Below are 21,512 nucleotides of genomic sequence, written 5' to 3' on the forward strand. Positions count from 1 at the left end.
TTCTGCATGGAGCACTGGGTGTTATGCACAAACAATGAATCATGGAACACTTCATCTAAAACTAATGATGTAATGTATGGGGATTAACATAAGAATAAAAAAAAAATCAAAACTCAAAAAAAAAAAAAAAAAACCTGAATAACATGTTCTTGTGGGAGCCATGTGTCCAGGGATTGACAAAAGAATAATTTAGTATAGATTTTAGTTTAGATTAGGACAAAATCCTGGAACAAAAGATGAAAACACGGTTTGGGTACTTGGACAAGCGCCCCAGAAGCAGAGGAGACTGAATTTGGGAACTGATGATCAAAAAGTCTCTGTTTCAATTCTGTGTATCAATTCTATGTAGTTAGCAGCCATAGAGTTTTAACCAGTAGACTGGAATCATCATTGGTTCTAGAACTGTATTCATTACTGAATTTAGTAGACTATATTCAGCCTGTGCTGATACAGTCATACAAATGGAAGAAATGAAGTACAGAATGAATAAGGCAAGGGACCTATCACTTTTTATAACACATTACATGCTACATTTGATTCATCCTTCATAGTGTTGGACTAAAATGTATACATACAAGTTTTCAAACAAAAGACTCCCCAAATGTTCTGAAGGCAATGAAGGAAGTGAACTAGCTTGCAACCACCTAGAAGACAGCTAGTCACACTGAAGGACACTATCATTTCTTAAAATTCCAACCATCCCATCCCTCTTCCCCCAAAAAAGCTTGCACTGTTTATACCATTTTGTTTTTAACCATTAGTCCAGTTCTTCAGAAATGCTTTTTTCTTTTCGCCCAAATTTTAAAATCATACACAATGTCTAAATACCACACACAATTTTAGATAGGAAGATGTCACAATAATTACCAAAGTCTCTTCTTAGGATTAGATAAAGTACACTTAATGGACAAATATTTGAGAATCAACTATGTGCATTACACAGTGTGAGGCCATCCCAGGTATGAAGAAACATTAAACAAGACAGACATGGTAGGGACCTTCATGGGTGCAAGTGGGAAGGTTCTTGATCTTATTAGGAATCATTATAATTACAAATGAAACCAATATATTTTAAACGTATATAGGACCTAACATGGATGCAGTTTGTTTTATACTAAAGTTATACATGTAGAATAGGGACAATAAGTTTTCCTACCTTTTAATAAAGACAAGCTGTGATAAAGCAGACCGATAACATTTTAAAAGTTTGAATCCCTTGCTCCTAACAGAAGTTCCAAACTAATAAAAGTTGAAATGCTTGCTTTTTTCCTTTATTTTGAGCCTGTGCACATGAATGTACTTAATCTTAGCTCAAAGATCCCTAAAATACTGGATATGGAACTTTTGCTTTCCTAGGCCACACCAACCTGGGGAAGAGCAATCAAGGAAAAGGATGATTCAGATAATAACTGAACTAACTTTGTCTTTGAACGACTTTATTACTCCATAGCTTTGAGCAACTTATTTAATCTTCTCTGATCCCGTGTCCTCATCTGTGAAATAGGAACAATAACCTTAAAGAGTATAGGCCTTGAAACACTGAAGTATTTAGGACAGAAATGATCATATCTATAATTTGCTCTAAAATATTACCCAAAAAAAGTCATGTGTAGGTAAATGGAGAAAAACAGATGAAACAAGACCAGTCATGAGCTGATAATTGTTGAAGCTGGGTGATGGGGGTACCTGAACATTCATGCCTTTTATATGTTTAAAAGTTTACATAATAAAAGTTAAAATAAATATATATAACCCTTAATACAGGTTCTGGAGTTAAACTGGGTTTTAATCCTAGGTCTTCTGTTTATAAATTTTGTGACTTTAGGCAAGCTATATGACTTCTCTAAATTTGTTTCCACTTCTACCCCACGCCAACATCCCAAATCTTGAGATTTCTCTTCTGAGATCAAAGTGTTCTTCTCAACATTTATTATTCCCACACTCTTAAGAAACCCCCTCTTTGCTTTCTTTGCATATCAATTGTATGAATCCCTCTTTCTTTCCCTATCCTCATCTCCATTTGGTTTCATTACCTAACTTGGGCTCTATGGTTTGGCCTTCCAAAGGTATACCTTAATCACCATGCTGTAATCCCCTTCCTTTACTGTTTTCCAGGCCCACTTTATGAAACTATAAAATTGTACAGTTCTCCCTTGTGTCGACTCCACTATCCATTTTCCCCTCCTATTTTGAGTAAGACTTGCTAGATAGAAATTATAAAAATTATTGTCAGACTCATGACTTTCTTCTAATTTCAGTTGAAAACTCACTGCCTCTTTGTAGTCTTTTCATTCCTCACTTATAAACTCCTATCAAACTTCTTTCAGCAACTGTTGCAAACATGTTCCACTATTTTCAAGGCTCAAATTTACTGGAAGCAGAAGACCTTGCCTCCTACTTGACTGAAATCAAACTATAAATGCTCTCAACCTATTTTCCGGTACGAGTCAGGATATCCCACCATACTTGAGACTTACATACGCAACTGCCCTCCTGACCTCTCCCTTTGGATTTCAATGGCACCTACAAATATCCTACACAATTACTGATGTTTCTGGATGGTTTCTATTTTCCCTACTTTTTCTTGAGAGAAGAGACTATATTTCATTTATCTTTGGATCATCCAATAGTATATAGCACACAATTAGTCAACTAATTAACAAAATTCCTGATCTTCCCCCAATCCTGCTCTTCCCACAATCTTTGCCAGTTCAGTAAATGAAAATATCATCCTTCTGTATGGAACCATCCTGTATGGTTCCATGGGTGTTTGCTTTCCTGCACTACCCACCTTTGCATGCCTATGTGCTGAGCAGGTTCTCACCACAAAGGGGTTGTGGAGAACCCCTAGGCCACAAAGTGAGAAGTACAACAGCACAGGCCTGGCAACGTGCCATCAGGCTGTACCTGTGCAGAGGTGGTTGAAGCCTGCATGATACCAGTGTCTGTTAGACTGAAGTTAGACTGAGGCAGAAAGGATCTGAATGCCTTATGTCAAGAACTGAGGGTTTGTGATTTTACCCTACTCACAAGCTTACTAAGTAAGCCTGCCACAGTTTTATGGATGCTGACAGAAGACACTAGACTCCTAGGTCAGAGTCCAAGGACTTTTTAAATTCACAAGAATAGCAATAGCCAGAGTATCAGTGTTTCTCTAAACCCCCAACTCTCATAGGGCAGTATAAAGACAAATTCCTAGCCATGGGCTGTAATACCAGTGAGGACCTGAGCTTAAAAAGCCTCAATTCTTTATAACGGTCAGTAAACATGCCTGACATCTTCTTCAGAAAGAGACACTATATCTTTTAAAAGCTGTTCACTATAGGGGTGCCTGGCTGGGACTCTTTTAAAAGGGAGGTTGACAACCCATAAAACTACCTGAAACTAGTTTTCTGAAATATAAAGGGCCTGAAAGGGACTGAAAAATGAAGGTCCAGAAAAGTAGGTCATATAGAAGCAAAGATACAAATGAATGTGGCTTCACTTAATAAAACATAAAATTTCCATGCCTTTAGCCCTGGAATGAGATTCTCCAAAAACCAAAAAGAAACTGACCAAGAGCCCCAATTCTCTACCCTGGGTCCCCCTTTTCCCATGAGGATCTCTCACTCTGCTTCCCACCGCCACAACTAAAATGCTCCAGGGACTTGCCCCTTCCCTTCATAGTCTGGTTCAACTGCTTGCCAAAAATTCCTCCTTTGCTTCTCCTGATTATAGCTGAGACAAGCCTTGTTTTAAAGAGACTACAAAGGGTTAAGGAAAAATCTCAAAGTTAAAAAAGGAGAAAACCCTAAGGAAAACACATGAAGCATAGAAGGCAGGTCAGTTTGCACAGATTACAGTGTGTTCCTAACACAGTCAGTTAACTCTGAAGGTCACAAATTATGGCCCAATCCCTGCTCCTGGAAGTAGCAACATTCTAGGCCCAAATATTATTACAATATTGTCAGAGGCCCTCAGCTTCTCAGTCTCCACAGGGTAGGCAATCTCATTTCTATAGTGATGGCTGATTCCTTTCCCCAGTTAAGCCATGACTGGTTCACCTGGCTGGCTCAGTCAGTAGAGTGTGCTATTTTTTTTTTAAAGATTTTATTTTGGGGGCACCTGGGTGGCTCAGTCGGTTAAGCGTCTGCCTTCACCTCAGGTCATGATCTCAGGGTCCTGGGATTGAGCCCTGCCTAGGGCTCCCTGCTCAGCGGGGAACCTGCTTCTCCCTCTCCCTCCAAAAAAAAAAAAAAAAAAAAAACTTTAATAAAAGATTTCATTTTTAAGTAATCTCTACACCCAACATAGGTCATGAACCTACCACCCGAGATCAAGAGTTACATACTCTAGAGAGGAGAGAGAAATAGACGGAGCACAAGGGATCATTAAGGCAGTGAGGGACGCCTGGGTGGCTCAGTCGGTTAAGCATCTGCCTTCAGCTCAGGTCATGATCCCAGGATCCTGGGATTGAGTCCCACATCGGGGTCCCTGCTCCGTGGGGAGCCTACTTCTCTCGCTGCCTCTGCCTCTCTCTCTCTCTCTCTGTCTCTCATGAATAAATAAATAAAAATCTTTAAAAAAAAAAAGGCAGTGAAACTGTTCTGTATGACACTGTAATGGTAGATGAATTTCATTATACACTTGTAAAAATTGATTGAATGTACAACACAAAGAGTGAAGCTTAATATAAACTATGGTCTTTAGTTAATAATAATGTATCAATATCAGTTCATCAATGGTAACAAACGTACCCCAGTAATGCCAGATGTTAATAGGATAGATGATGGTAGAGATTCCAGTCTGGGTCTAAAGGCCTGGGAACCAGGAGTGTGGGGCCAGGAGATCAGTGCCGTGCTCAAGCAGTCAGGCAGGAAGGGTTGAAATCTTCTTTCCTAAGCCTTGTTATTCTATTCAGGCCCTCAACAGATTGGAAGATGTCTATCCACATCAGGGAGGGCAAAGTGCTTTACTCAGTCCACCAATTCAAATGGTGATTTCATTTGGAAACATCCTCACAGACACAGTCAGAAACAACTTTTAACCAAATATATCTGGGCATCCCATGATCTAATTAAGTTGACACATAAAATTAACTATTGCACTGAGTATGCCTTTTTTTAAGAGTCCTGACTTTCAAAACTATGTTAATGTTTCACATGGATGGGAAATAAAAAATGTAATAGAAACAAATTACTCTAACCGTATCTCAAATGAATAACAAAACCACACTGATGAAGTGACCCAAGGAACTTTTGAACATAATATTTTGTCTATGTACCCTCAAACAAAAGAAGCAAATTTTAAAGTCTATATAGTAGGTTTATTTCTCACAGTAGTATGGGTTAGAAATTCTGAAACCATGTTATCTTAATTCTATTCTTTCCACAGATGAGGAGACACTTATTGGCTCAGGTCATGTGAGATACGGTTAGAGTAATTTGCTCATGACTGGTGTCCTTATAAAAGGGGGAAATTTGGCTGCAAAGACATACATAGAGGGAAGACAATGTGAAAAGACAAAGGGAGAAGCTGCCCATCTACAAGTCAAGGAAAAAGGCCCGGATACATCCTTCCCTCATGGCCCTCTGAAGAAACTAAGCTTGTAAACACCTTAATTTTGGATTTCTAGCTTCCAGAACTGTGAGGCAATAAAGCAGCCCAAGTGTCCATCCACAGATGGACAAAGATGTGGTATATATGGGGTGCCTGGATGGCTCAGATGGTTAAGCATCTGCCTTCAGCTCAGATCATGATCCCAGGGTCCTGGGATTGAGCCCCGTATTGGGCTCCCTGCTCAGCGGGGAGCCTGCTTCTTCCCCTCCCTCTCCTGTTCCCCCTGCTTGTGCTCTCTCACTCTGTCAAATAAATAAAATCTTTCAAAAAAAAAAAAAAAGATGTGACACACACACACACACACACACACACAGAGTAATATTACTCAGCCATAAAAAAGAAATGAAATCTTACCATTTGCAACAACTTGGATGGGTCTAGAGAGTATAATGTGAAGTGAAATAAGCCAGTCAGAGAAAGACAACAAATATCATGTGATGTCACTTATATGTGGAATTTAAGAAACAAAACAAATGATCGAAGAAAAAAAGAGACAAAAACAGACTCTTAACTATAGAGAACAGATGGCTACCAGAAGGGAGGTGGGGGGATGGGTGAAATAGAGGATGGGAAGTAAGAGTACACTTATTATGATGAGCACTGAGTAATGGTTGAATCACTATATTGTACACTTGAAACTAATACAACACTGCACATTAATTATACTGGAATTTTAAAAGTAAATAATTTTTTTCTAATTAAAAAAAAAGAACCCTCAGTTATGGTCCCGATTCTGCCACTAGCCATTTTATGGCCTTTGAACAATACCTTAAACTCAGGCCTTGGTTTCCTATGCCCATTTATAAATAAGTATGCAAGATTCATACTTACTATAACAAATACGGCTGAGGCTCTAATAAGCCAAGAACTAATTTCTTGAACTAAAACTTGCTAATGTATTAACAAAAAAAGATCAGATGTCACTCAGAACCCTAATAACAGGTGTATTGTAATGAGGCCCTTCTGGAAATAATGCCCCACCTTTGTCATCTAAACCACATAAGAAGGAAATGGTGGCACCATGGCAACTGGTGAAGAAGATCTATTTACTTAGGTAGGGCCTTTCAATACCCTCAAATTATATTATGTGACTAGTGTTGATTGAGACAAAGCAGTCTCCAACTAGCATTCAATGTGCCCAGTAACATACCACATACTATTGACAAATATGAAGACAATGCCCCTATTTTCTATTTCTATTATATGTTCAAGGTGATTTTTATTTTCTTTTTGAGATTTTCCTGTATTTTCCAGATGTTCACTAATGAACCTGAGTAACCTGTACAACTGGAAAGAAACATATCATTAAACTGGTCATAGTCTCATTATGCTAATATATGTCTTAAATACATGAACTCATCAGCCCAAAGAATGTGAAATATAAAAAATAATCTTTCCAAAATCTAAATATGTCTTTACTATGGAGTTAAGAATATCTGGGGGCGCCTGGGTGGCTCAGTTGGTTAAGCGACTGCCTTCGGCTCAGGTCATGATCCTGGAGTCCCGGGATCGAGTCCCGCATCGGGCTCCCTGCTCGGCGGGGAGCCTGCTTCTCCCTCTGACCTTCCTCCCTCTCGTGCTCTCTGTCTCTCATTCTCTCTCTCTCAAATAAATAAATAAAATCTTAAAAAAAAAAAAAAAAAAAAAGAATATCTGGAAACCCAGGGGCAGAGCAAGATGGCAGAGGAGTAGGAGACCTGGATTTCATCTGGTCTCAGGAATTTAGCTGGATAGGGATCAAACCATTCTGAACACCTACAAACTCAATAGGAGATCGAAGAAAAGAATAGCAACAACTCTCTGAACACAAAAGCGACCACTTTCTGGAAGGTAGAACATGCGGAGAAGTGAATCCGAGGCGATATTCGGGAGGATAGACGGCGGGGGCTCCTTCTGCCACTTCTGGCAAGTGATAGAGCAGCAGAGCACAAAATCAGAACTTTTAGAAGTCTGCTCCACTGAAGACGTCGCGCCAGTGGCTAAGCGGGGGATGGAACCCTCGTGGGACACTGTGGTCAGGACCCTCGAGGTCACAGAAAGAATGGGGGGGCCTGAGTGCGGCAGAGCTCCCAGGTATCAGAGCGGGGAAACTGGCTGCAGAGACAGACCGAGGTGCAGGCTCTCAGCTCGGGGTTGCCATAAACCGTGATCCACGGCACAGTCGGGCCACTGCTCCTCCAGCAGGGACCCACAAGCGGCAGATCCGGGGAAACTCCCCTTCCTCCCCCAGAAGGAGCAGCACGGGAGTGCACCACAGGGATCTGCTGGGTTTGGAGACTCCACAAGGGGTCAGGTGCCAGAGATAGAAACGCTCGGTCACAGGCCAGGTGAGCACAGAGTGCGGCCAGAGACTGGGAAGACGGGAGTGATTGACTGCTTTTCTCTGGGGGCTCACTCAGGAGCGGGGCCCCGAGTTCTCGGCTCCTCCAGGGTGGAGATTGGGAGGCCACCATTTTCACTCTCAGCCTCCAAAGCTGCACAGAAAGCTTGCAGGGAAAAAAAGCTCCCAAGAGCAAACCCGAGCAGATTACTTAGCCCGGACGGCAAGAGCGGGGCAATTCCACCTCCAGCAAAGACATTTGGGAACCACGGCAACAGGCCGCTCCCCCAGAAGATCAGCGAGAACAGCCAGCCAAGACCAAGTTTACCAATCAATGAGAACGGCAGACCTCCAGTGCTAGGGGAATAATGCACATAGAATTCATGGCTTTTTTACCATGATTCTTTAGTCTTTCAAAGTTAATTTTTTTTTAACTGTCTTCTTTTTCTTTTTTGAATTATTCTTTTCCCCTTTTTCAACCAACATCTTATCAATCCCTTTTTTAAAAAACATTTTTATTTTTCATTTTTAGAGTCATATTCTATCCCTTCATACTAGTTACCCTTATTTTTGGCATATATATATAAGTTGTTCTCTAAAATTTTGAGATACAGTCTCTTCTAACAGATCAAAATATACCCTAAATCTCTACTGTATGGTTTTGTTCCACTCTCCTGCCTGATCACAATCTCTCCCTTTTTTTTTTTAAATCCTCCTTTCTTTTTTCAAACAATTTATCAATTCCTTTTATAAAATTTTTTATAATTTGCATCTTTACATTCATATTCCATCCCTTCATCAAATCAACCTTTATTGTTGTACATATATGTTTTTATTTCGTTGAAATTTTGGGAGGCACTTTCTTCTAACAGACCAAAATACACCCAAAATCTAGTGTGTGGCACGGATCTATGCACCAGCCTGATCATATTTGATCATGTCTGTTTTTTTTGTTTTGTTTTGTTTTTCTTTGTTTTTATCTTTTTCTTTTTCTTTTTTTTCTTTTTCTTTTTTCTTTCTTTCCCTTTCTTTTCCCCGGGTTCAGGTCTCTTCTGATTTGTTTAGAGTATATATTCTGGGGACATTGTTACCCTGTTAGCATTTGTTCTCTCACTAATCTATTCTCCTCTGGACAAAATGGAAAAAAATCACCTCAACAAAAAGAACAAGAGGTAGTACCTACTGCCAGGGACCTACTCAATACGGACATTAATACGATGTACGATCTAGAGTTCAGAATGATCACTTTAAGATACTAGTTAGGCTTGAAAAAAGCATGGAAGTTATTAGAGAAACGCTTTCTGGAGAAATAAAAGAACTAAATTTAACCAAGTCGAAATCAAAAAGGCTATTAATGAGGTGCAATCAAAAATGGGGGCACTAACTGCTAGGATAAATGAGGCAGAAGAGAGAATCAGTAATATAGAAGACCAAATGATGGAAAATAAAGAAGCTGAGAAAAAGAGAGATAAACAACTATTGGATCACGAGGGCAGAATTCGAGAGATAAGTGATACCATACGATGAAACAACATTAGAATAATTGGGATCCCAGAAGAAGAAGAAAGAGAGGGAAGGGCAGAAAGTATATTGCAGCAAATTATAGCAGAGAAGTTCTCTAATTTGGGGAAGGAAACAGGCATCATGTCCAGGAGGCACAGAGAACCCCTCTCAAAATCAATAAAAATGGTCAACACCCTGACATCTAATAGTAAAACATATGAGTCTCAGAGACAAAGAGAAAATCCTGAAAGCAGCTCGGGAGAAGAGATCTGTAACCTACAATGATAGAAACATTAGATAGGCAACAGACCTATCCACAGAGACCTGGCAGGCCAGAAAGGACTGGCAGGATATATCAGAGCACTAAATGAGAAAAATATGCAGCCAAGAATACTATATCCAGCTAGGCTGTCACTGAACATAGAAGGAGAAACAAAAAGCTTCCAGGACAAACAAAACTAAAGGAATTTGCAAACATGAAACCAACCCTACAAGAAATATTGAAGGGGTCCTCTAAGCAAAGAGAGAGCCTAAAAGCAACATAGACCAGAGAGGAACACAGACAATATACAGTAACAGTCACCTTACAGGCAATACAATGGCACTAAATTCCTATCTTTCAATAGTTACCCTGAATGTAAATGGGCTAAATGCCCCAATCAAAAGACAGGCTATCAGATTGGATTAAAAAGAAAGACCCATTGATATGTTGTCTGCAAGAGACTCATTTTAGACCCAAAGACACCCCCAGATTGAAAGTGAGGGGGTGGAAAACCATTTACCATGCTAATGGACACCAAAAGAAAGCTGGGATGGCAATTCTTATATCAGACAAATTAGATTTTAAACCAAAGACTGTAATAAGAGATGAGGAAGGACACTATATCCTACTTAAAGGGTCTATCCAACAAGAAGATCTAACAATTGTAAATATCTATGCCCCTAACCTGGGAGCAGCCAATTATATAAGGCAATTAATAACAAAAGCAAAGAAACACATCCACAACAATACACTAATAGTGGGGGACTTTAACACCCCACTCGCTGAAATGGACAGATCATCTAAGCAAAAGATCAACAAGGAAATAAAGACTTTAAATGACACACTGGACCAAATGGACATCACAAATATATTCAGAACATTCCATCCCTAAGCAACAGAATACACATTCTTCCCTAGTGGCCATGGAACATTCTCCAGAATAGATCAATCCTAGGTCACAAATCAGGTCTCAACCAGTACCAAAAGATTGGGATCATTCCCTGCCTATATTCAGACCACAATGCTTTGTAACTAGAACTCAATCACAAGAGGAAAGTCGGAAAGAACTCAAATACATGGAGATGAAAGAACATCCTACTAAAGAATGAATGGGTCAACCAGGAAATTAAAGAAGAATTAAAAAAATCATGGACACCAATGAAAATGAAAACACAACTGTTCAAAATCTTTGGGATGCAGCAAAGGCAGTCCTAAGAGGAAAGTATATAGCAATACAAGCCTTTCTCAAGAAACAAGAAAGGTCTCAAGTACACAACCTAACCCTACACCTAAAGGAGCTGGAGAAAGAACAGCAAATAAAGCCTAAACCCAGCAGGTGAAGAGAAATAATAAAGATCAGAGCAGAAATCAATGAAATAGAAACTAAAAGAACAGTAGAACAGATCAACGAAACTAGGAGATGGTTCTTTGAAAGAATTAACAAGATTGATAAACCCCTGGCCAGACTTATCAAAAAGAAAAGAGAAAGGACCCAAATAAATAAAATCATGAATGAAAGAGGAGAGATCACAACCAACACCAAAGAAATACAAACAGTTATAAGAACATATTATGAACAACACTTTGCCAGCAAATTAGATAATCTGGAAGAAATGGAGGCATTCCTAGAGATGTATCAATTACCAAAACTGAACCAGGAAGAAATAGAAAACCTGAACAGACCTATAACCACTAGGAAATTGAAGCAGTCATCAAAAATCTCCCAACAAACAAAAGCCCAGGGCCAGTTGGCTTCCCAGGGGAATTCTACCAAACATTTCAAGAAGAATTAATAACTATTCTTCTGAAACTGTTCCAAAAAATAGAAATGGAAGGAAAACTTCCAAACTCGTTTTATGAGGCCACCATTACCTTGATCCCAAAACCAGACAAAGATCCCATCAAAAAGGAGAATTACAGACCAATATCTTTGATGAACATGGATGCAAAAATTCTTACCAAAATACTATCCAAAAGGATCCAACAGTACATTAAAAAGATTACTCACCACGACCAAGTGGGATTTATCCCTGGGCTGCAAGGTTGGTTCAACATCCACAAATCAATCAACGTGATATAATACATTAACAAAAGAAAGAACAAGAATCATATGATCCTCACAATAGATGCAGAAAAAGCATTTGACAAAGTACAGCATCCTTTCTTGATCAAAACTCTTCAGAGTGTAGGCATAGAGGGTACATACCTCAATATCATAAAAACCATCTATGAAAAACCTACAGGGAATGTCATCCTCAATGGGGAAAAACTGAGAGCTTTCCCCCTAAGGTCAGGAACGCGGCAGGGATGTCCACTATCACCATTGCTATTCAGCATAGTATTAGAAGTCCTAGCCACAGCAATCAGACATCAAAAGAATTAAAAGGCATCCGAATCAGCAAAGAAGTCAAACTCTCACTCTTTGCAGATGATATGATATGTTATGTGGAAAACCCAAAAGACTCCACCCCAAAATTGCTAGAATTCATACAGGAATTCAGTAAAGTGGCAGGATATAAAATCAATGCACAGAAATCAGTGGCATTCCTATATACCAAAAACAAGACAGAAGAAAGAGAAATTAAGGAGTCGATCCCATTTACAATTGCACCCATAACCATAAAATACCTAGGAATAAATCTAACCAAAGAGGCAAAGGATCTGTACTCAGAAAACTATCAAATACTCATGAAAGAAATTGAGGAAGACACAAAGAAATGGAAAATGTTCCATGCTCATGGGTTGGAAGAACAAATATTGTGAAGATGTCAATGCTACCTAGAGCAATCTACACATTCAGTGCAATACCTATCAAAATACCATCCACTTTTTTCAAAGAAATGGAACAAATAATCCTAAAATTTGTATGGAACCAGAAAAGACCCCGAATAGCCAGAGGAATGTTGAAAAAGAAAAGCAAAGCTGGCGGCATCACAATTCCGGACTTCCAGCTCTATTACAAAGCTGTCATCATCAAGACAGTATGGTACTGCCACAAAAACAGACAAATATCAATGGAACAGAATAGAGAGCCCAGAAATGGACCCTCAACTCTATGGTCAACTAATCTTTCACAAAGCAGGAAAGAATGTCCAATGGAAGAAAGACAATCTCTTCAACAAATGGTGTTGGGAAAATTGGACAGCCACATGCAGAAGAATGAAACTGGACCATTTCCTTACACCACACACAAAAATAGACTCCAAATGGTTGAAAGACCTCAATGTGAGACAGGAGTCCATCAACATCCTAAAGGAGAACACAGGCAGCAACCTCTTCGACCTCAGCCGCAGCAACTTCCTCCTAGAAACATTGCCAAAGGCAAGGGAAGCAAGGGCAAAAATGAACTATTGGGACTTCATCAAGATAAAAGCTTTTGCACAGCAAAAGAAACAGTCAACAAAACCAAAAAAACGACTGACAGAATGGGAATAAGATATTTGCAAATGACATATCAGATAAAGGGCTAGTATCCAAAATATATAAAGAACTTCTCAAACTCAACACCCAAAGAGCAAAGAATCCAATCAAGAAATGGCCAGAAGACATGAACAGATATTTTTCCAAGGAAGACATCCAAATGGCCAACAGACACATGAAAAAATGCTCAACATTACTCGGCATCAGGGAAATCCAAATCAAAACCTCAATGAGATACCACCTCACACCTGTAAGAATGGCTGAAATTAACAAGTCAGGAAACGACAGATGTTTGCGGGATGCAGAGAAAGGGGAACCCTCCTACACTGTTGGTGGGAATGTAAGCTGGTGCAGTCACTCTGGAAAACAGTATGGAGGTTCCTCAAAAAGTTGAAAATAGAGCTACCCTACGATCCAGCAATTGCACTACTGGGTATTTACCCCAAAGATACAAAAGTAGGGATCCGAAAGGGTACATGCACCCCGATGTTTATAGCAGCAATGTCCACAATAGCCAAACTGTGGAAAGAGCCAAGATGTTCATCGACAGATGAATATATAAGGAAGATGTGGTATATATATACAATGGAATATTACGCAGCCATCAAAAGGAATGAGATCTTGCCATCTGCAACGACATGGATGGAACTGGAGGGTGTTATGCTGAGCGAAATAAGTCCATCAGAAAAAGACATGTATCATATGACCTCACTGATATGAGGAATTCTTAATCTCAGGAAACAAACTGAGGGTTGCTGGAGTGGGGGGTAGGGTCGGAGAGATGGGGTGGCTGGGTTATAAACACTGGAGAGGGTATGTACTATGGTGAGTGCAGTGAATTGTGCAAGACTGTTGAATCACAGACCTGTACCCCTGAAACAAAGAATACATTATATGTTAAAAAAAAAAAAAGAAGAAGAAGAAAATAGCAGGAAGGGAAAAAGGAAGGGGGAGAAATCGGAGGGGAAGACGAACCATGAGAGACGATTTACTCTGAAAAACAAACTGAGGGTTCTAGAGGGGATAGGGGTGGGAGGATGGGTTAGCCTTGTGATGGGTATTAAAGAGGGCACATTCTGCATGGAGCACTGGGTGTTATGCACAAACAATGAATCATGGAACACTACATCAAAAACTAATGATGTAATGTATGGTGATTAACATAACAATAAAAAAATTTTTTAAAAATGATAACGGAAAAAAAAAGAGTATCAGGAAACCTCAGAGGACTCCCATTCAATTCATATATATTCTTTAGTTCTTTTAAGAAAGTATGAAAAATGATAAATATATTATGGGATTTCAGTGCTCATGGTAAATAGTGATATACGAAATAAAATAATTTTTTCCTTCAGAGGTACAAGAGCAGAAGCTATCAGATGGTCAAGGACATTATTCCCATCTCTGTCATCTCAGAGAATAAAATTCTTGCCCAAATGATATCCAGAAAGACAGGTGGCAGTGAACTGGAACTGGGTGTGGTATTTAGTTGCTAGGTGGCCTGGGGACATTGTTAAGGATGCACTGACACTTGTCTCCCTGAGGATTCCATGCTGCTCTACCTGCTAAAATTTATGGACAGTATTACTCAACCCAATGCCAAGAGAGGACAGAATGAGGAACAGAGGATTGAAAGGAAGAAAATAAGTCTTTTTTTGGTGTCAGATGTGAAAAAAAAAAGAATTCCACTGTAACAGTATCAATTCTTCTGCAGCTATTTATATAGCTGCATTCCTAGAATGTAACTATTTCTTGCTGTGTTTCTCTGAACAACCTCTACATGATTGGAGTGAGCACAGTATCTGGTTAACCTGCTATTTTATTGCAAGTGATTTACCTATAGAGATGATGCTACTTACCTTCAGTTATGAGGAACAAAATTTGAAGAGTGGGTTGGATTAGAAGAGTTGAAAAAGAATGGAATGATTTAGCACAAGAAGGAAGTTGCCTATAAGTACATAACTAGGGCATCTCAGGAAGTCTCCATGAATGGCAAGCAGAAATGATTATCGATGGAGCAGCAATGGAGATTAAACCAGCTGACCTCTAAGGTACCATCCAACCTGGAGAGCTAAGCACCAAAGACCTGTGTTAAAAGAACATGGCCAACTACAGAGCCAACTTGAAGGGGCTCCCATAAATCAAAAATGGGACAATTTGAACATCAGAAAGAATAAGAGCTGCAATAGATTGAAATTCATGCACCTTTTTTTTTAAAGATTTATTTATTTATTTTAAAGAGAGAGAGAGGGTGGGAGGGGCAGAGGGAGAGGGAGAACTCCATGTTGACCATGGGGCCCAACCGGGGCCTCAATCCCACAACCCCGAGATCACAACCTGAGCTGAAACCAAGAGTCAGACGCTTAACCAAATGCACCACCCAGGCGCTTCCATCAACTGTTTTTAAATCCATGAATGTTAAATGGTTACAAGAGGAAAAACACCTAATTGGTCAATTTAGGATGATTATTTTGAAATCCACTGCTTTGAAAACTAGTTAAGTAAAGAGAGAATCAAACATTTATCCTCAGAGTAACAAAATAGTTAATCAGAGGAGGCTTCTCCTTGAAGAATTATTTCAGCTAATAAATTGGAGAATGATAGGATCATCACCATTTTGCAACTCCTAATGATCTAGGCAATGATCATCAATGACTGCTCACATCACAAGACAACAGCTTTTATATATCTCCTGATGGAAGTACATAACATGCCTTATCAAATACTCTTCACATACACATGCACACACACACAAAAACCAGAGTCTGATCAAACCTTTAAATTTAACTAGTAATTTATAGGAAACAGAGTGGGAAAAGAAATATGGTAAATGGGACACAATGAGAAAAATCCAACTGTAAGAAAATGCTTAGGATAAATTATTCCATTTCTTTATTTTTTTTTAAAGATTTTATTTATTTATTTGACAGAGAGAGACATAGCGAGAGAGGGAACACAAGCAGGGGGAGGGGGAGAGGGAGAAGCAGACTCCCCGCCGAGCAGGGAGCCTGATGTGGGACTTGATCCCGGGACTCCAGGATCATGACCTGAGCTGAAGGCAGTCGCTTAACCGACTGAGCCACCCAGGCGCCCTATTCCATTTCTTTAATAACTGAAAGGAAAAAGGAAGAGACAGGGAGGCCTTTAGATTAAAAGAGACTTAAGAGACATATAAATCCAATTGCAATGTATGTGTCTTAATATCCTGAATCAAACAATCAAACTCTAAAAAGACTATTTTGTCAATAAATTTAGCAAATGTGAACATGGGGCACCTGGGCGATGCAGTCAGTTAAGCATGCAAGTCTTGGTTTTGGCTTGGGTCATGATCTCAGTGTTGTGAGATTGAGCCCCACATCGGGCTCTGCACTCAGTGCAGAGTCTGCTTGAAATTCTCTTTCCCTCTCCTTCTGCCCCTCCCACTCATGCTCTTTCTCTCTCTCTAAAACAAGTAAATCTTTAAAAAAAGAAATCTAGCAAATGGGAACATTAATAGGATATGTCATGATATTAATAATTCTCTGGTTTTTGTATGATAATAGTATTGTTTCACATACCTTAAAATGTCTGCTTTTTACAGATACATTCAGAAATACTATAAATTAAATGATATGCTCTCTGGGATTTGTTTCAAAATAATGTAGGAAAATTAGGGAGGTAGAAATGGGGGTAAAAGTGAAATAAGATTGTGCATTGTCAATTACTGAAGATGGATGATGTATATACATGAGGGGGTAAGCATATGCTTGAGAGAGAAAGAGAAAGACTGAGATAAAAGGATGTGGCCATCTTCTAGGCCGTGCTACCACAATGGAACAGAGGCCCCAAATAAACAAAACCATAACTTCTTGGGCCCCACTTAAAAGACTTAAATGCAATTAGAATGTCATCAAAGAGTACAGAATAGAAAGAGAGAGATGAAAGGGACACAACAAGAACAGAAGCATTTTCAGAAGTGTAGGGGAATGGAGCACCTGGGTGGCTTCATCAGTTGAGCGTCTGACTCTTGGTTTTGGCTCATGTTATGATCTCAGGGTTGTGAGATAGAGCTCCACATTGGGCTCCATGATCAGTGGGGAGTCTGCTTGAGATTCTCTCCCTCCGCTTTTGCTCCTCCCCCTCTTTGTGCATTCTCTCTCTCTCAAATAAATAAATAAGTAAATAATCTAAAATTAAGAAAAAAGAAGTATAGGGGACTGAGGAAAATCATATTTTTAATTTCACCAGACTTAAATTTTATTTTTACAATAAAGGCATAATGGTGTTTTAAAAACAGAGGGTGTTATTGTTATTATTATTATTATTATTACTGCATGTACAGAGGGTTGATAAAAGGCATCCACATAAAACCTATAGCTAACATCATACTTAATGTTCAAAGACTGAATGCTGTTCCCCCTAGGTCGGATCAAGGCAAGAGTGTACACTCTCATACTCCTATTCAACACAGTAGTAGAAGTCTTAGGCTGTGCTATAAGAAAAGGTAAATAAAAGGCATACTTCTGGAAAGGAAGAAATAAATTTGTCCCTATTCTTAGATGACGTGATTGTCTATGTAAAAAATCCAGGGGAAGGGGGCAGAACAAGATGCCAGAGGAGTAGGAGACCTGGATTTCATCTGGTCCCAGGAATTCAGCTGGATAGGGATCAAACCATTCAGAATACCTATGAACTCAACAGGAGATTGAAGAAAAGAATAGCAACAACTCTGAACAGAAAAGCGACCACTTTCTGGAGAGTAGGATGTGCAGAGAAGTGAATCCGAGGCAATATTTGGGAGGATAGATGGTGGGGGAGGGGGTTCCATCCACCGCTTCTGGCAAGTGATAGAGCAGTGGAGCACAAAATCGGAACTTCTAGAAGTCAGCTCCACTGAGGGATGTCGCTCCAGTGGCTAAGCGGGAGATGGAACCCTCATGGGACAGTGTGGTCTCAGGACCCTCAGGGTCACAGAGGGACCACGGGTGCCTGAGTGCAGCAGAGCTCCAGGTTTTGGAGCGTGGAAGCCAGCTGCAGAGATGGAGCCGAGGAGTGGGCTCTCAGCTCAGGGTTGCCATAAACCGTGATCCGCGGCAGTCGGGCCACTGCTCTTCCAGCAGGGACTCAACAAGTGGCAGATCCGGGGAGACTCCCCTTCCTACCCCGGGATGAGCGGCATGGGAGCACATTGCAGGGATCTGCTGGGTTTGGAGACTCCACAGCAAATCGGGTGCCAGAGATAGAAATGCTCGGTCACAGGCCGGGTGACCACAGAGTGCGGCCGGAGACCGGGGAGATGGGAGTGACTGACTGCTTTTCTCTGGGGGCTCACTCAGGAGCGGGGCCCCGAGTTCTCAGCTCCTCCAGGGTGGAGATTGGGAGTCCGCCATTTCCACTCTCAGCCTCCAAAGCTGTACGGAAAGCTTGCAGGGAACAAAAGCTCCCAAGAGCAAACCCGAGCAGATTACTTAGCCCGGACCAGCAGGGCAGGGCAATTCCACCTCCGGCAAAGACATTTGGGAACCACGGCAACAGGGCCCTCCCCAGAAGATCAGCAAGAACAGCCAGCCAAGACCAAGTTTACCAATCAATGAGAATGGCAGAACTCCAGCACTACGGAAATACTGCACATAAAATTCATGGCTTTTTTACCATGATTCTTTAGTCTTTCAAAGTTTTTTTTTTTAAATTCCTTTTTCTTTTTTTCTTTTTTGAATTTTTCTTTTTCCCTTTTTCAAACAACATCTTATTAATCCCTTTTTAAAAAACATTTTATTTTTCATTGTTAGAGTCATATTCTATCCCTTCATAGTAGTTACCCTTATTTTTGGCATACATATATAAGTTGTTCTCTCTTTAAAATTTTGAGATACAGTTTCTTCTAACAGATCAAAATATACCCTAAATCTCAAGTGTATGACTTTGTTCTAGTCTCCTCCCTGATCACAATCTCTCCCTTTTTTTTCTTTGTTTTTAAATCCTCTTCTTTCTTTTTTCAACTTCTTATCAATTCCTTTTATAAAACCTTTTATAATGTTCATCTTTACAGTCATATTCCATCCCTTCATCGTATTAACCCTTATTTTTGTAAATATATAAGGTTTTTTTTCTTTAAAATTTTTGGAGGCACTTTCTTCTAACAGACCAAAATACACCTAAAATCTAGTGTGTGGCATGGATCTATGCACCAGCCTGATCATATTTGATCATATTCTGGGGTTTTTTTTGTTTTGTTCTGTTTTTTGTTGTTGTTGTTTTTATCCTTTTCTTTTTCTTTTTCTTTTTTCTTTCTTTCCCTTTCTTTTCTCCTGGATTCAGGTCTTTTCTGATTTGCTTAGAGTATATTTTCTGGGGACGTTGTTGCATTTTGTTCTCTCATTCATCTATTCTCCTCTGGACAATATGACAATATGGAAAAAAATCACCTCAACGAAAAGAACAAGAGGTAGTACCGACTCAATACGGACATTAGTACGATGTCGGAACTAGAGTTCAGAATGATGATTTTAAAGATACTAGCTGGGCTTGAAAAAAGCATGGAAGTTATTAGAGAAACCCTTTCTGGAGAAATAAAAGAACTAAAATCTAACCAAGTTGAAATAAAAAAGGCTAGATTAATGAGGTGCAATCAAAAATGGGGGTGCTAACTGCTAGGATAAATGAGGCAGAAGAGGGAATCAGTGATATAGAAGACCAAATGATGGAAAATAAAGAAGCTGAGAAAAAAGAGATAAACAACTATTGGATCATGAGGGCAGAAATCGAGGGATAAGAGATACCATAAGACAAAACAACATTAGAATAATTGGGATCCCAGAAGAAGAAGAGAGAGAGAGCCAGACAGAAGGTATATTGGAGTAAATTATAGCGGAGAATGTCCCTAATTTGGGGAAGGAAACAGGCATCAAAATCCAGGAGGCACAGAGAACCTCCATCAAAATTTAAAAAAATAGGTCAACACACCAACACCTAGTAGTAAAACTTACGAGTCTCAGAGACAAAGAGAAAATCCTGAAAGCAGCTCGGGAGAAGAGATATATAACCTACAATGGTAGAAACATTAGATTGGCAACAGACCTATCCACAGAGACCTGGCAGGCCAGAAAGGACTGGCAGGATATATCAGAGCACTAAACGAGAAAAATATGCAGCCAAGAATATTATATCCAGCTAGGCTGTCATTGAAAATAGAAAGAGAGATAAAAAGCTCCCAGGAACAACAAAAAATAAAGGAATTTGCAAACACGAAACCAGCCCTACAAGAAATCTTGAAAGGGGTCCTCTAAGCAAAGAGAGAGCCTAAAAGCAACATAGACCAGAAAGGAACACAGACATAATACAGTAACAGTCACCTTACAGGCAATACAATGGCACTAAATTCCTATCTTTCAATAGTTACCCTGAATGTAAATGGGCTAAATGCCCCAATCACAGGACACAGGCTATCAGATTGGATTAAAAAGCAAGACCCATCGATATGCTGTCTGCAAGAGACTCATTTTAGACCCAAAGACACCCCCAGATTGAAAGTGAGGGGGTGGAAAACTATTTACTATGCTAATGGACACCAAAAGAAAGCTGGGATGGCAATCCTTATATCAGACAAATTAGATTTTAAACCAAAGACTGTAATGAGAGATGAGGAAGGACACTATATCCTACTTAAAGATATCTATCCGACAAGAAGATCTAACAATCTAATAATCTAGAAATAGTCTATCCAACAGGAAATTCTAACAATTGTAAATATCTATGCCCCTAACCTGGGAGCAGCCAATTATATAAGGCAATTAATAACAAAAGCAAAGAAACACATCAACAACAATACACTAATAGTGGGGGGGCTTTAATACCACCCTCGCTGAAATGGACAGATTGTCTAAGCAAAAGATCAACAAGGAAATAAAGACTTTAAATGACACACTGGACCAAATGGACATCACAAATATATTCAGAACATTCCATCCCTAAGTAACAGAATACACATTCTTCCCTAGTGGCCATGGAACATTCTCCAGAATAGATCAATCCTAGGTCACAAATCAGGTCTCAACCAGTACCAAAAGATTGGGATCATTCCCTGCCTATATTCAGACCACAATGCTTTGTAACTAGAACTCAATCACAAGAGGAAAGTCAGAAGGAACGCAAATACATGGAGGCTAAAGAGCATCCTACTCAAGAATGAATGGGTTAACCTGGAAATTAAAGAAGAATTAAAAAAATCATGGACACCAATGAAAATGAAAACACAACTATTCAAAATCTTTAGGATGCAGCAAAGGCAGTCCTAAGAGGAAAGTATATAGCAATACAAGCCTTTCTCAAGAAACAAGAAAGGTCTCAAGTACACAACCTAACCCTACACCTAAAGGAGCTGGAGAAAGAACAGCAAATAAAGCCTAAACCCAGCAGGAGAAGAGAAATAAT

General features: G+C 39.6%; 1 protein-coding gene across 1 annotated transcript in view; it reads left to right on the forward strand.

Annotated features, from left to right (window-relative positions):
- The window catches only part of CCDC138 (coiled-coil domain containing 138), a 186,003-nt gene that overhangs the window by 120,399 nt on the left and 44,092 nt on the right, over nt 1–21,512 (forward strand). The window lies entirely within an intron of this gene.

This window comes from Neomonachus schauinslandi, chromosome 10 (genome assembly GCF_002201575.2).
Source record: "Neomonachus schauinslandi chromosome 10, ASM220157v2, whole genome shotgun sequence".
Lineage (NCBI taxonomy): Eukaryota > Metazoa > Chordata > Mammalia > Carnivora > Phocidae > Neomonachus > Neomonachus schauinslandi.